This window comes from Pleurodeles waltl, chromosome 11, assembly GCF_031143425.1.
Source record: "Pleurodeles waltl isolate 20211129_DDA chromosome 11, aPleWal1.hap1.20221129, whole genome shotgun sequence".
NCBI classification, from domain to species: Eukaryota; Metazoa; Chordata; class Amphibia; order Caudata; family Salamandridae; genus Pleurodeles; species Pleurodeles waltl.
Genome location: NC_090450.1, coordinates 474,698,885 through 474,714,371, shown reverse-complemented (window position 1 = coordinate 474,714,371; position 15,487 = coordinate 474,698,885).

Sequence of the window (15,487 nt, the reverse complement as noted above, 5' to 3'; positions counted from 1 at the left end):
GCAATCCAACTTCAAGGGGAAGGGGTATCAGGGAATGAATGGTAGATTCTATGATCCCTCTAAGGTGGAAAAGTGTTTTGACTGTGGTTAACCAGAACACAAGAGAGGAGCTGCTGTCTGCACAAAGAAGCCCACAGGGATTGCTAGTGTAAGTGTGGGGGGTGGACAGTGTCCCAAAGAGGGCTAGGGAAGCGACAGAGGCAGCCTTAGCATCCTTGGGTGGGGTGAATCTTGCAACCCTGGCCACCTTACCTTCATCAATGAGAATTACATGCAGAGGCCTAAAATCAATGGTACTGAGGTTGAGGCTCTGAGAAACACAGGGGCCAGTGTGACTATGGTGATGGGTACGCTGGTGTCTCAACAGCAGATGGTACCTGGCAAGTTTCACCAGGTGACCTATGCAGACAGCAAGACCCGACTCCATCCAATGGCTAAGATGGATTTAGAGTGGGGAGGTGTGTCAGACCCTAAGAAAGTAGCTGTCTCACCTGCCTTCCCAGTACAGTGTTTGCTGGGAAATGACCTTGACGCATCTGAGTGGTCAGAAGTGGGGAGAGGGCTTCATATGAGAATAATGGAGCTCCCTGACTGGGTATGTGCTGTGACCAGGTCACAGACTGCTCAGAAGGGAAATGCTGGACCCTTGGAGCCTGGAACAAAGCGCCAAGCCTCCATGGACAAGGGTGCTGGGTCTGGTGAGCCAGCCCAGGGAACTCCAGAGGTACAGAAGGAATCTGACCCTAATGGGGAGGATCTGACATCTAAGGATGGGACTCCATCCCTACCAGATCTGTCAGACTTGGCAGAACTGACAGGAGCCGGTGGACCCTCCAGAGAGAAGTTTTGCCAGGGGCAGAGAGATTGCCTCACCCTTGAGAGCTTGAGTCAGACTGCCTTAACGCAAGAGAAAGGAAATGACAGTGGATCCAACAGGATCTACTGGGAAGATGGGCTGCTCTATACTGAGGCCAGAAACCTTGGAGAAGGGGCCAGCAGGAGGTTGGTGGAATAGAGTTCATCTTGACTGAGTCATTATGTCCCCTTGGCAGGACATTTGGGGCAAAGCAAGACTTGGAACTGATGGGTGAACCACTTCTATTGGCCTCATGTGTCTCAGTACGTAAAGACTTTTTCTAGCTCCTGTGTCACCTGTCAGGCCAGTGGAAAGACAGGGGGCATGCCCAAAGCTCCCATGATACCACTGCCAGTGGTTAGGACCTCTTATGAGAGGGTTGGGGTGAACATTTGTGGTGCCGTAGAACCACCTACTGCCTCAGAGATTAAGTATATCATGATGGTAGTGGATCATGCCACTAGATATCCTGAGACAATACCTCTCAGAACAATAGCTGCCCCTGTGGTGGCTAAGGCCCTGCTTGGTGTGTTCACCAGAGAAGGTTTCCCCAAAAAGAGGTTGTTTCAGATAGGGGAACAAACTTTCTATCCATCTATCTGAAGGCGATGTGGGATGAATGTGGTGTTACCTACAAATTCACCACTTCATATAATTCCCAGATCAATGGTCTAGTGGAGAGGTTTAATAAGACCCTGAAAGGCATGATCAATGGGGGCGTCTGACAAACTCAGGAGGAGATGGGATGTTCTTCTCCCATGCCTAATGTTTGCCTACAGGGAGGTCCTGCAAAAAGGGGGTTGGTTTCAGACCCTTTGAGTTGTTGCTTGGGTGCCCTGTGAGGGGGCCATTGTGCCTGCTGAGAGATTCTTTGGAGAAGCCCCTCAAGGAAGCAAAGGACAACATGCTGGACTATGTGCTAGGTCTGCACTCACGCATGGCAGAGTACATGTACAAGGCGAGAAGGAAACTTAAGGCAAGCCAGGAGCATATGAAGCACTGGTATGTTCAGAAGGCTGCCCTGCCCAAGTATACTCCAGGACAATTGGTATGGGTGTTGGAGCCTGTAGCTCCTAGGGCCCTCCATGACAAGTGGATTGGGCCTTATCCAATCACTGATATGTCAACAAATGGTCCACTGTCCCCTTCCATAATCAATGATGTCATATATATACGGCCCCTATAAAACAATTGAATCCGTACAAGTGGAAGCATATCTACCCCAGGCATGCTCCCTCTCTTACCAGCCCATAAATAGACAGGCATAGGATGGGGCAAACCTGGAGCCCATCGCAGTATCCTGTATTTGATGAAACCACTGACTATCATGTAGGAAATAATTTTTAACAAGAATGATATCAATCATTTCAATAATCATGTTGTTATGCTCCCAATGATCTGCAGTTCTGGTATGCAAAAAGGATTCAATGGCTCTGATACCAAATTGTTTCTGTATACCAGTATATAGACCAGTCACATCCAGACCATGTAAAATTCTCAAATGTATTCAGTATGTCCTTACAGTCTTGTACATATGCAGGTACGTTGAGTACATAGGTTTGTAAATTTATATCCACATATTCAGACAATTTCAGTGAAGGAGAGCAGATACCAGCAATAATTGGCCTTCCTGGGGGAATGTCACCCGCCTTATGTATCTTTGGCAAGATGTGCATGCATGGATATTGTGGATTCTTTACCGAAGGATAGTTGTGTTACTCATCAGTGATTAGGTCGCTTTTATGCCAATCTGCTAGTCGCATGAAAATATATTTACTGAGTGATTTCATGGGATTATCAGGGATATGTTCATGACACGTGAGATCTGAAAGTTGTCTGTTGATCTCCTTAATATAATCACTCTTGTTCATTATGACTACATTTCCTCCCTTATCATCTTTCCTGATTGCTATGGTTTGATCAGATTTAAGTCTATAAAGCAGTCCTCTCTGCTATGGTAAGATTGCTACCTTTAAATACTGAGTTGCTCAATTTTTCCAAACATTTATACAAATCCTGAGTGACCCTGGTGCGAAAAAGCTCAATATTATGATGTGTCCTAGAAGGTATACATTTAGATCTATGGTTTAATCCACTATTCACATGCGCATTTTCTTCAAACCCTAAGTCAACTCTCAAATTGTCAATGTCGACTAACTCATTGTTGGATAATAAATCACCAATTGTAGGTCATACAAGTCAGACACAGAGTGTATTGGTGTTTGTACATCCTCAATCGGTGGGACAGGTGGCATATTGAAGGAGTTACAAAAGACAATTTAAAAATCAACTGTACCAAAAGATGTATTTTTAAATTGGGAGTTCAGAGACCCCACATTCTAAATCTCTATCTGCTCCCAAAGAGAAACTGCACTTAAAACTTATTTAAAGGCAGCTCCTATGTTAACCTATGAAAACCGAATTTGGCAGTATTTCACTGTTAGGGCATGTAAAACACATCAGTACATGCTCCACCTTTAACATACACTGCACCCTGCCCATGGGGCTATGTAGAGCGTACCTCAGGGGTGCCTCAAATGTAGAAACAAGCATTTGCAATGCAATAGGTTTTACATTTCCTCGAGTTAAAGCTATTAGCTTTGTAACTTTACTGAAAACGCAGAGCCTTGTATGTTTTTAGTAGTTTACCGGTGCACTGGAGGTGGGCTAAGCACAGGAAAAGGAATTTCACACAAATTGAGAAACATGGATGTGGCCGAACGGCGGGGCACACAAGTTTGATGTTCTAATGATTAGAGTGTTTCTTCAAAAAAGAAAAAACAGGTTTTTTTGAGGGGGTGGGGAGGGGAGGAAGTGGTACTGCCTTTAGAGGTTTAGGCTTATTGTTATTAGCATTTTGCCAGTCAATGAAACATGGCAGAACTGTAAACCGAACGCAAGCACGGAAAATAAAATCACATAACTTAGACCCAAGGTCAAAAAACAAAATCTTCGGTCGTAACAAGCACTCTGGTTTCCCTTCGGTTCGTCACACGTTGTCTTCACGCACCGCAAGATGCAATAAACTTTCCTACAGTGCAATAACCTAAACTATAGTCATGTTTCATGACAGTCGGAGACAGCGTGTACTAAAAGACGATCCGACCACCAACTTACACCTATCCCTGAACACTAAAATGTTTTTACATCCCATGAAAAGAGTGAATCATACACCCCCTGCAACAGGCTTTGTTGCCCATCATGTGTAACCGGGGTTAAGCCTCCACGGCTTTTCTGTTGTTTTTCGAGCCTCGATCTTGTTGCAGAACCGCTCCTGAGAACATCTCTGCGGTCGCTGATCATTTAGTTTTCCTCCTAGGACAGAAGTGACGCATGAATTAAGATTTTGCTCTGCATCTAAACTTGAGACAGGGAAGTTAAATACACCCATTGTAGTCTGATTTGACATTTTTTTACTTCCTGTTCAAATAAAAGAAAGATAGTTGGTGAAATCTTCTCATCTTAAACATTTATTGGTTCAATGTGTACGTCAATTACCAACGCTTGGTGTCATGCTTCAATCGGTGTTCTCTGCGCAGTTGACGCCATCCACAAAGTTTGACTCATGTTATTGTTTCCAATCGGGTTGCATTTTTTTGCACATGTGTTTGGTCGGGTAACTCATGTTTTAGAATCCTAGGAGAGTGGCTGCGAGTGATCCGCCGTTTTATAGTCCAGCGAGCGTGCTTTTTTAAAAGAAATGATGCATATGAAGCGGAAACAGTTAATTGCACCCACATTGTACTATTACATTTGCCTCCCTCGTCCTCATACGAATCATTATTATATGAGGTGAATCCCACCTTCAACAAAAAAAAAAACAGTCACCACAAGCATTAGCGTCAAACTTATAAAGTGCATTTGATAAACGAGGGGGGCTGGAAAAAAACGTCTTTGCTGCTTGTTTTATTTGCAGAGGGAGCTGGTGGGGAGAAGGGACTGAACACACAGCCACAGTGTAAGACCAACAGGAAAATTGTAAAGAATAAAGTCCCCTACAGAACATATAAACAGGATATAGCGTAGTTATACAGTACTTTGTGTTGCTCCCAAAGAGAAAAAGGCAGGTCAAAGAGGCAGAATTGACCACTAGCAAGCAAGGATTTTTGACGGACACTGGAACCAAGAAATTAAATCGCTTGCATGTGCTTGAACCCATATTATAAGTATACTTAAAAGTATACAACACAATGAATGCTATGCTCGACCTAAGAAACGGCCGCCATGAGCATTAGCGTTGAACGTATAAAGTGCATTTAATAAATGAGGGAAACTGGAAAAAACCCTCTCTGCTGTTCTTTTTATTTGCAGAGGGAGCTGGTGGGGAGGATAGACTGAACACACAGTCACAGTTTAAAACCAACAGGCAAATTGTAAAGAAAAAAGTCCCCTACAGAACACATAAACAGGACATAGCGTAATATTACAGTACTCTGTGCTGCTCCCAAAGAGAAAAAAGCAGGACAAAGAGGCAGAACTGACCACTAGCAAGCAAGGATTTTTGAAGGACACTGGAACCAACAAATGAAATCGCTTGAACCCATATTATAAGTATACTTAAAAGTATACGCTCAACCTAAAAAGGAAAGGTTTTGGCCTGGCAAGTGGGTACACTTGTCAGATCAAACTCCACACAGAGACACTGCAGTGGTAAGACTAAGCCATGTTTACAGGGCTACTCATGTGGGTGGCACAATCAGTGCTGCAGGCCCACTAGTAGCATTTAATATACAGGCCTTGGGCACCTTTAGTGCACTTTACTAGGGACTTACTAGTAAATCAAATATGCCAATCATGGAAAAGCTAATTACACATGCAATTTACACTTGCACTTTAGCACTGGTCAGCAGTGGTAAAGTGCCCAGAGTAACAAAACCAGCAGAAACAGAGTCCAGCACACAATCAAAACAGGGGAAGCAGAGGCAAAAAAGACAGGGGAGACCACGCAAGGATTCCAGGTCTAACACTAAGGGAGAGATAACGCAATATTTGGAAAAATAGCCACTTTTAAAATGACTTTCAAAGTAGAGAGGAAGAGAGTGTGTTTCAGTTTTGTCTGAGTTTTTGTAAAAATTCTTTGTGAAATCCAACAGACACCTCACCAAACATGACTGAAAGAACCTGTACCAAGCTATTTTACAGAAAATACATTTAATAGTAGGGGGGTCTAACACCCCAAGCACCCCCTTGAAGCTAGGCCTCTGGGGTTTGTCACATAATATGTTCTTGGGCGAAGTTTCACAGAGGTACACCAAAGAGCTTAGCAGGTCAGTGTTATTGTGGGTTTTTTGTTAGCTGCCGAGATCTGGGTGCTAGTTACTACTGCCTATACCTGTGTGGTAAGTTTCCTATCTGTGATATCTTGGGGTCCAACCCTGAGATCTGGGGATGCTAGTAAAATCTTAGACTCTCAAGACCATACATGCCAACTGACCAGTGTCAAAGTGCATAAAGAAAAGTATGGGAACTGTGAGCCTGAGTACAGTGAGGGTGGGGTCAGTGAGAGGGTGGAGTCGGATAGGTGTCTAAAAAAATATTTACTTTTTTGTTGGCCTTTCATCTACAGGTAACTGCATAGAAAATACAACCCACACACCTTAAATGAAAAATAAACACAACTTTAATTTACGCTGGGGAAACAGTGACAAGTATTTATAATGCTAAGAAGTCCAAGCCAGTGACAAAAAGCAATGTGAACATTTGTCACTAGTTGGAAAAATATATTACATGCAGTATAAAAAGGCTGTTGCAAAACGTGCAAAAAAGATTGTTTAAATGGTTGTATGACAGAACAATGCATGCTGTTACCAAGCATGCCTTTAAAGTGCAGTTTTTACAACACATCTACCACTAAAACACATGTATTTACCATACATGTCATTACCACGAGCATACATAGAGGTAAACAGTAAGTACCATTACCACGCATACTATTACCATGCATACCTTTACAATGCAATATTGTAATGTATTAAAATAAATATTTTTGTGATTCAATCATTACAAAAACTAGTAAATGTGGGAACAATAGAAAAATCAAGGCAGCACAGTAATATTTTGACCCACATAAATCAAGTAACATGTTTACATGATTATGTTTGCAGAGTAGTCCTTCCTTTATTTTAACCCTATGGATGCAGCTTGTCCTCAACCCAGATGGCTAACGTGAAAGGTTGAAAAGGTAAAAAATGTTATTTGAACCAAACTAAATATACATTCAGTCATTTTCTATACATACTGTATTGTTAATAATCAAATACCACTAAAAAACCTATAAAATTCAGGGGTCCACCTTTTTGTGCTCAATGGTACACTGACTTTGATCGACTTTTCACACACTGCCATCTATCAGCATAAGTAAGTACAATGTTTATATTAAACACAATCATCAATCCCCAAAACAATTATTTATACCAACTTTTTAAAACATGTATACAGATTTCTCAGAATAGCTGCACAGTATACTTTGACCACATTTATTGGAGTCCTAATAATGTCAGTTAAAATACTAAGCTGTTTGTAATTTAGAAAATACATGACTAAACCTCTGTTGTTTCTACAAACGTTAGTCAAATAAATAAGTTTGCAGGACAGGGACAGGTGTACATATTTATTAATCTAACTCTGCCTGGGAAATAACCTCAATGAAGGTTTTGGACAGTATCTATAGGTCAAAATTACTATGCTAACTCCCCAGGGTACTCACCTCAGGAAGGTGCTGGACATTATCTCAGAGCCAAAATTACTATTCTATCTCTGCTGGGTAATTACCTAAGGTAAGGTACTGGACCGTGACTAGGGGGAACTAATTACCTCAGAGAAGGTGGTGGACAGTGACTGGGGGTAAAATCACTAATGTTACACCACACCAAGGGCCGTATTTATACTCTGGTTGCGCCGAATTTGTGTCGTTTTTTTCAACGCAAATTCGACGCTAAACTAACGCCAACTAACGCCATATTTATACTATGGCGTTAGACGCTTCGGGTGCCAAAGTGCCCGGAGTGTGCGTCATTTTTTAGCGTGAACCCCTTCCTTTCGTTAATGATATGCAAGGGAGGCGTTCCCGTCTTAAAAAATGACTCCCAGGCCTTTACGTGGTATTTATACTCCCGGGCAAAAATGACGCCCGGGAGTGGGCGTGGCCAAAAACGGCGCATTTGCGCCGCTTTTTAACGCCTGGGTCAGGCATGGCGTTAAGGGACAAGTGGGCTCAAAATGAGCCCAGAGTGCCCTCCCCTGCCCCCAGGGACCCCCCCTGCCACCCTTGCCCACCCCAGGAGGACACCCAAGGACGGAGGGACCCATCCCATGGACATTAAGGTAAGTTCAGGTAAGTATTTTTATTTTTATTTTTTGTGGCATAGGGGGGCCTGATTTGTGCCCCCCTACATGCCACTATGCCCAATGACCATGCCCAGGGGACAGAAGTCCCCTGGGCATGGCCATTGGGCAAGGGGGCATGACTCCTATCTTTACAATGATAGGAGTCATGTTGATGGGGGATGGGCGTCGTTAAAAAATGGCGCAAGTCGGGTTAAGACGATTTTTTCGACGCAACCTGACTTGCCCCATTTTAAGACGCCCATACGCCATTTTCCCCCTACGCCGGCGCTGTCTGGTGTACGTGGTTTTTTTCCACGCACACCTGGCAGCGCCGGTCTGGTAGCGCCGGCTAACGCCATTCAATAAATACGGCGCCCGCATGGCGCTTCAGAATGGCGTTAGACGGCGCTAAATTTTTTGACGCTAAACTGCGTTAGCGCAGTTTTGCGTCAAAAAGTATAAATATGGGCCCAAATACTTACTTTTTCCAAAGCAACTCTACAATAAAAAATATTCAAATATCCAATTGGAGTTAAGAAAGTTCACCAGATCTCATAAAAACAGCGCATGCAAAGATAAAAACCTTTTCAGGGAGATATTCTGTTAAGATGTATTCATAACTAAATATAACATTTTTTCCTACAGATTTAAAGAATAATGCCTAATTTACTCTCCATTTTTCCTCAGGAAATTTTTTGGCCACAACGGCAACAGTGTTACAAATAACCACAACATTTTTTTTGGCTTAGCAGGTACATTGGTTTCAAAACATTAACTAGAGTTCTACACTATAACAATCATAAAACGTATATTTTTCATATTTTTTGACAGATCACAGACGAAATCACTAAAGACGTGAATCCATCCCACAGAGCATAACCAGTCCGCCTCTGCAATGGCAAATGAAGTGCAAGAAAATGTGCAGCACATTAAAATGCTGGCATCCACCTCCAATGAACCCTGTAACTCAGTTTTGAGGGCGGTAACCCAAAACATCCCTATACATGCAGCTAGTAGTATGCCCGCAATATCCAATTTGAGGAGAGTGATACGAAGGCTAAAACAAGCACGTAATCCTCAAAGAGCGACATCACAAACCTATTCTGAAATTACCATCTCTCCTGAACTAACAGTTTGTTACACTTATGAACCTTTTCTTCATTATGACAACAAAACCCCCTCAAAAGAATACTAATATTTAGCACAACCCATAACTTGGTAATCCTTGAGAGCAGTAAAATTTGGATAATCGGTGGAACTTTCAAATGAACACCACATCATTTCACCCAATTGTACACTATTTGTTAGGCCTGTCAGCGTTTGACATGGTTTCCCCTGTCTTTTTGTTTATGACCTCCTGTTTTTGATCCTGTGCTGAATTTTGTTGTTGCTCGCTTTAGGACTCTGGGAACTTTACCACTGCTGGGCAGTGCTAAAGTACAAGTGCTCTGTCTTTTTGTTTATGACCTCCTGTTTTTGATCCTGTGCTGAATTTCATTGTTGCTCGCTTTAGGACTCTGGGAACTTTACCACTGCTGGACAGTGCTAAAGTACAAGTGCTCTGTGTCTAAATGGTATTGGTGATTGATTTATCCATTATTGGCATAGTTGATTTACTAGTATGTCGCTAGCATAGTGCACCACATGTGCCCAGGGCCTGTAAATCAAATGCTACTAGTGGGCCTGCATAAAGAAAAGTGCCACCAACATGAGTAGCCCCATAAACATGTCTCAGGCCTGCCATTGGGGTGCCTGTGTGAGCAGTTTTAAACTGCCATAACGACCTGGCAAGTACACCCACTTGCCAGGCTCAAACCTTTCCTTTTACTACATATAAGTAACCCCTAAGGTAGGCCTAAGGCAGCCCCAAGATCAGGGTTCAGTGTATTTAAAAGGTAGAACATGTACAGGTGTGTTTCACATGTCCTGATAGTAAAATACTGCTACATTCAGGTTTCACTATTGCAAGGATTATCTCTCCCATAGGGTAACAAGGGGATTGCCTTGAAATATATTTTAAGTGTAATTTCCCGTTGGGAGAAAATAGCGATATGGAGTTTAGGGTCTCTGAACTCACAATGTAAAAATAGATCTTTTGGTGAAGTTGTTTATTAAATTGTAAGTTTAAAAAAGCCACTTTCAGAAAGTGGGCGTTCTCTTGCTTAAACATTCTGTGACTCTGCTGTCTGTGGAATATACGTCTGGATCAGGATGACAGTTAGGCTGTTTGTGAATTCACTCTAGACAGTCACACAAAGGGAGCTGAGGTGTGCCCTGCATAACCTGATGGATCTTCCTGGGCTATAGTGGTGGGAGGAGCTGACACGTGCACCTGAATAGGGCTGTGCCTGTCCTTAAAGCGGTCTCCAACCCCCTGGAGGGTGTCTGGGGACAAGGCAGAAAAGGCAGGGATTTGTGTACAACAAAGACATTTCTTTGAGGTTTACATACTTCAAAGGCAGAAATGGATAGAGGTACTGGACCTCTGATCCCACTAAGTTAGAATCCTTCTGGACTGAGAACATTCTGCCGTGAAGAAGAGCTGGACACCATAGGAGGGACTGCCACTCTGCCTGCTTTAATGTGCTGGCCTGCTGCTTCTGTCCTTGGAGTGAAATAACTGGCCTTTGCTTTCTACATCCTGCTTCCAAAGGTTCTCCAAGGGCTTGAACTGAGCTTGCACCTCCTTTTAAGAAGTCTTAGGGACAACAAAGACTTCATCTGCCAGCACCTGAGCTCTCTTGCTGAGAGTCCTGACTTGCCAAGTGTTGCTAAATTCAGTTCCTGGGCTCGTGGGAGTGAGTTCTGGTGCAACCATAAAGAAACAAGCACATAGACTCCACAGCAACTTTGGAACCAAGTGCAACAACTGTAACCAATGCTGCAGGCCGAAAGCCGCCGCAGTGCCTCTGAAGTATTGCCACAGCATGAGTTCCAAGTGCCGTGTCACTGACATCTGTGACACCCATCTCTGCTGAAGTACCTGTGGCCCCATGGTGTGATTGTGACACCGTGAAGTTGCTGCCTCACGTCTTGACCTGCTGGTGTCATTGACCCCGCCTTATCGTAAGGAACCGTCTCTTCACCACCGACGCTGCCTCACCTCACCTGCAACTGTAAAGTAAAGCAGACAGTGCACATACCAACTGTGCTGGCCAGAGGGGCTCCTGCACTGACCATCCCATGAGCAGGGGCAATGCGGGGCCCCACCTGAGGCCCCCAGCACTTGTTCTCCGCCAGTCTTTTCATGGCGGGTTCCCCACCATGAAAACACTGACAGGAACAAGGTTGTAATCTTCCAGACAGTGCTGAGTTCATCATCACCTTGGCTGACTACAACCAAGACCGCTTCACCCCGTCGGAAACTGTGATCCTTGCTAGGGCAGTGGAATTTAGGTGCCCGCCTGACTCGTAATGTGGTGATCCATGGCCAACGCAAGGCCGGTGGTCATAGGACCGCCAGCCTCGTAATGAGGTCGTTAATCTTTGAAAATTCATATCTTTGCCTGTGTATGTTGGAGTTTTGTTCTTTTGGTCTTGTTTTACTCAGATAAGTATTGGCTATTTTTCTAAAAATGGTGTGGAGTGCTTTAGTGGTCTTTTCACTGTGTTCCTGTGTGTGTGTACAAATACTTTAAACATTGCCTCTGAGATAAACCTGACTGCTCGTGCGAAGCTTCCAAGGGGGTGAGCAGGGATTATCTTAGCTGTGTGGCTCTCTTACCCTGCCTAGAGTGAGGGTCCCTACTTGGAAAGGGGTAAAAACACTGCCAACTAGACACCCCATTTCTAACATTATTCATGCTAAGAAAAAAAACACAACTGTCCCATTAGTGTACGGCTTAATGCCTGACAAGCAATCCTCAACATACACTGATTTTTTATCAGCAATAAAAACCAAAACTATGAATAAAAGTCTTGAAAAGTTGTAATTGAATTTGTACTGGAAATGATTAATAGTATAATTAAAACTTACTATGAAGCCCAAATTCAAGGATGTTTGTTTTACTTTTCCTAGGCATATTGGTGTAAATTTGTAAAAAAATCATTAGCTGAGGAGTACATATCAAGCAGTAAACTACAGTATGAATTGAAAAATCTTTGGGCCTGATTATGAGTTTAGCAGTCATACCAGACTGCCAAGACGGCGGTCATAAAAAGACTGCCATGTCGGTGGTCTCCCAACCGCCAGATTACAATGTCATCGCTAGCCCAGCGGCTGTGTACTTGATGGCGGAGGACCAGCGGGGGACGCAGTCAGCAATACAAGGTATATTTTTACACGTGTTGATGCAGATGTGTACATCTGCCCTCCACAGGGCTTGGTCGCCCCACTCACTGCTGCCGCTCCTGCCTGCCTTTGCCGCCTCCTGCCTGCAGATTCCTTCGCTCACTGCTCCTGGGAATTTCCCACTGCCCGCTGCTTCTTGGTATTTCCCGCCGCTGCCTCCCTGCGGCCCCGCCCCCCTGTGATTCCATTCGCCGCCCCGCTCCCACCACCCAGCTGCTCCTCCCTCCCGGCTCCTTACTTAAGGGGACCGTAGGGGACCACAGAGTGTGACCGCTCAGCCCTCCACAGGGCTTGGTCGCCCCACTCACTGCTGCCGCTCCTGCCTGCCTTTGCCGCCTCCTGCCTGCAGATTCCTTCGCTCGCTGCTCCTGGGAATTTCCCGCTGCCCGCTGCTTCTTGGTATTTCCCGCCGCTGCCTCCCTGCGTCCCCGCCCCCCTGTGATTCCATTCGCCGCCCCGCTCCCGCCACCCAGCTGCTCCTCCCTCCCGGCTCCTTACTTATGACGCCCCCAGAGTGACCGCGCAGCGGACGCGTGCAGCGGGAGCACCGACTGAGCGCCGAAGGTGCGCCAAAGGTAAGCCCGTCTGCGCCCGTCCGCGCCTGGACCGCGCCCAGCACCAGACCCCCTAGTCCTCGCCCTTGCCAGCACACCCTGCACATCTACGATGCCAAAACCCTCCACGCACTCAACGCCGGCCAAAACACCGCCTGCTACCGAGCCACCCCGAGACGCACCCACGGACCCTTCACCTGCCTGACCTGCCGCTTCACCAGCCTCTGACCCAACACCGCACCTACTAAACCGAGCCCCAGCAACAAACACCTGATGTGCATCCTGCTCAACACCCGCTCCGTTCACAGGCATGCCGTCGAACTCTGGAACCTCCTTGAGTCGACAGCACCAGAAATCGCCTTCCTGACGGAAACCTGGATGAACGCCTCCTCAGCGCCTGACGTCGCCATCGCCGTCCCAGAAGGCTACAAAATCACCAGGAGGGACCGCGTCAACCAGACAGGAGGAGGCATCGCCATCATCCACAAGAACACCATCCGCATCACGACCAACTCCGATGACACCTTCACCTCCGCCGAACACCTCCACTTCCAGATACACACCGACCCCAAGACCACGCTCAGAGGCACCCTCATCTACAGACCACCGGGACCACGCACACAGTTCAGCGAAGACATCATAGACTTCGTCAGCCCCCACGCCATCAATTCCACCGACTACATCCTCCTGGGGGACCTCAACTTCCACCTGGAGGATGACAAGGACCGCAACACCACTGCTCTGCTGGACAACCTGGACAACCTCGGACTCAAACAACTGGTAACCACCCCCACCCACCACGCCGGCCACACGCTTGACCCAGTCTTCTCATCCAGCAAATACGTCACCTTCAGCCACTCCACCAATCTCCAGTGGACTGACCACAGCTGCGTCCACTTCAGCTTCAGTAAAACGACGACCCACCACCACCCTCAACAAGCCCCCCGCAGGAGCTGGAACAAGATCACCGGCGACCAGCTCACTACCTTCCTCAGCCAGAACCCCCCCACCAGCTCAATGGACCCCAACGAAGCCGCCAACAACCTCACACAGTGGATCACCAACTGCGCAGACGCCCTCGCACCACTGAAGAAGAACCCCCCCAGCAGACACAGCAGCAAGAAAGCCTCCTGGTTCACCGACGAGCTCATCACCTCCAAGAAGAACTGCCGCTCCCTGGAGAACACCTGGCGCACCAACCAGACCACAGACAACATGACGGCCCTCAAACACGCCACCCGCAAACACCACCAGCTGATCCGCGCCACAAAGAAGACAGCCTTCAAGGAACCACTGGACAACAACACCCACAACAGCAAGGAACTCTTCAGCATCGTCAAAGAGCTCTCCGAACCGACGCCGGAAACAATGACATCACTCCCTCGCAAGACCTCTGCGACTCCCTCGCAGCCTTCTTCCAAGACAAGATCGCCAACATTCACAACAGCTTCGGCCCACCAACCACGAACCCCACCACCGAACCGATGCCCCCTACCACCACCCTCCGCACCTGGACCCCAGTCAGCACCGAAGACACAACACGCACAATGAACACCATCCACTCCGGATCCCCTACGGACCCCTGCCCACACCACATCTTCAACACGGCCGACCACATCATCGCACCCCACCTCCGCGACATCGTCAACGCCTCCTTCAACACCGCCACCTTCCCGGAGTGCTGGAAACACGCCGAGATCAGTGCCCTGCTGAAGAAACCAACTGCAGAACCCTCCGTCCTCAAGAACTACTGCCCCATCTCGCTCCTCCCGTTTCCTGCCAAAGTCATCGAGAAGACCGTCAACAGACAGCTAGCCGCCTTCCTTGAGACCAACGGATCCCTTGACCACTCGCAATCCGGCTTCCGAGCCAACCACAGCACGGAGACCGCCCTCATCGCAGCCACAGACGACATCAGATCCCTAATGGACAATGGGGAAACTGCGGCCCTCATCCTCCTGGACCTCTCCGCAGCGTTTGACACTGTCTGCCACCGCACCCTGGTACAGCGCCTGAACAACACCGGCATCCAGGAGAAGGCCCTGGAGTGGATCACCTCATTCCTCGCCGGAAGAACCCAGAGAGTCCGCCTCCCCCCGTTCCGGTCAGCGGCCACCGAAGTCATCTGCGGCGTTCCACAAGGGTCATCGCTCAGCCCCACCCTCTTCAACGTCTACATGAGCCCCCTCGCAACCATCGCACGTCAACACAACCTCAAGATCATCACCTACGCCGACGACACCCAGCTGATCCTCTCCCTCACCAGCGACCCGGACGCCGCCAGAGCCAGCCTACACGAAGGGATGAAAGACGTCGCCGAATGGATGAAGAACAGCCGCCTGAAACTGAACTCAGACAAGACGGAGGTCCTCATCCTGGGATCATCACCCTCCGCCTGGGACGACTCCTGGTGGCCCCCTGCCCTGGGAGCCACCCCCAAGCCAACGGACCACGCACGCA